Source organism: Pteropus vampyrus, unplaced genomic scaffold (assembly GCF_000151845.1).
Source record: "Pteropus vampyrus isolate Shadow unplaced genomic scaffold, Pvam_2.0 Scaffold106, whole genome shotgun sequence".
In the NCBI taxonomy this organism is placed as follows: Eukaryota; Metazoa; Chordata; class Mammalia; order Chiroptera; family Pteropodidae; genus Pteropus; species Pteropus vampyrus.
In genome coordinates this window covers 5,106,251-5,108,160 of record NW_011888887.1, presented here as the reverse complement: position 1 = coordinate 5,108,160, position 1,910 = coordinate 5,106,251, and the positions used below count along the sequence as shown (strand labels likewise).

The 1,910-nt window shown below is 35.2% G+C and overlaps 1 protein-coding gene across 1 annotated transcript in view; it reads left to right on the top strand.

Moving 5' to 3' along the window:
- The window catches only part of NREP (neuronal regeneration related protein), a 319,682-nt gene that overhangs the window by 252,163 nt on the left and 65,609 nt on the right, over positions 1 to 1,910 (top strand). The gene's annotated exons all lie outside the window — the stretch shown is intronic.

The following is a 1,910-nucleotide window of genomic DNA, read 5'->3' as shown; positions in this document are numbered from 1 at the left end:
TTAGTCAGCGTATGGTGCTGACTACAACATCAAAACCCAGTGTCATGATCAGGGAGGGGGCCTGGAGTCCCGAGCCCCAAACACAACTTTCACTTCGGTGAGCAGGGGCTAGCCTGCTGTGCCACTAGCTCATCCCCTCCCTTCCTCCTCGCCCACCCCCATCAGTCAGTGGACAATGGTACCACTGAGGTTCTTGTAACCAACTTGGGGGGGATCTAAACATAGGCTTTTATGGGGAAGGAATCAAAAGAGAAACAGCCTCCTGGGGTAGGGGCGGGGGTCCTGAAATGGGCCTGGCCTCTGCACTGTCTCTGAGGTACCCGATGGAAGCTTCGATGGAGAGAGAGAGACTGAAACTGACTGATTTCTGTTTACATGTCTAATGGAGTAGTCCCTCCTTCATTTTTCTTATTTTTGTCACCTCATCTCATCTCAGATTTTTCTTCATTAAGCCTTTCCTGAACTCCAGAAAAGTTTCCATAGCAAGTTTGGAATCAACCTATCAGTTCCAGGGTAAAAAAGGATTACTAGTTTTATTGGAGTTTTATTACATTTATAAAGTAATTTATGGAGAACTTATATCTTTATGATTTTATTCATCTTATTTAAGAACAAGAAATATTTTTCTATTTTGTGTTACGAAGAAGGACTTGCGCATATCTTATTAAGTTTATTCTTGTATATTTTTTCTTTTGTGTCTATGCATAATTTTTTATCTTGTTCCTTCCAAATTTTAACACTAATCTCTGTGGGGGGCACAACATAAAATGGCATTACAAAAACTCTACCAGGAAATATAACTGATAATACATCCAGGGGATTTTTACTTGATAGGGCTATTAATAATGCTGAGTATTCTTGCTTTGTGACAATAATAAATATTAATAGGTATTTAAAATGCAATCTCGTTTTTTCCACTCACATCAACATAAATGCTCTAAGCAATAAAAAGATAAATTTAACATTTCTTACAAAGGGAGAACTCTAAATGTTAAAATATTATCAAAATGAGCATGTAATTAAAAGAAAACATAAAAAGATCAGGAAAGACAGTCATTGTAAATATGTATACAGAATTCAGACACAGCAATTTGCTGTCTAGTGAATGTACATTTTAGACAAAATATTCAGTTGGTTCCTGTGACTCTATATCAATCCAGATTTTTTTTGAAATTTCTCTAAATTAATCTTCTCTACCATTGATTTAATCACCTCTGTCAGTTTTTACCAACATCTTCTCTATTAAAAGCTTCTCTTTTGGAGGGTTCGCCTACTCTTATAACTTCATTTCCTATCCAGATAAAATAAAATCCCTATTATTAGACTTTACCCAAGAAATAATTTCTTCTTTTGAACTCTGACTGTATGGCTGGTATCAGTGGTGCTTACTAATTTCAAGTGACTTGCTTCACAGTTATATTAAACTCACCTTAGCTAAAACAAATTTTACTATCTTTTCTGAAATTCCAACTTTTTTCTTTGACAACACCATTCTCCCAGTTTTTTATTCCACTGTTCCTTGGTCATTTACAGTCAATTAGTCAACAAATTTTGTGATTCTCCCCTCATATTATTGCTTCTGTTACTTCAGCTTCTTTCTTAGGTCCAGTCTGGTCCAGCAATACTCAAAGTGCCATCTATGGAGCCCACAGTCCCTTGTAATGTACTGAATATTCTGTAAGATGTGTTGCATTTTTAGAGACAAAAGCTATGAAATTATTTTTTCATCTATAGTTTGTGATATTTAAATGTAAAATTAATTCATTAATTCTAATATTTAAAAAAACTACATTATGTCTTTTAATAATCTTTGTCTCCCTACATGAGCTGAAGGACATGTCAATTTGGTTTGGCTAATATTCAGGTAGCGGGGTGCATTTTAGCTGACACTTTTTTATACCATTAGTTTG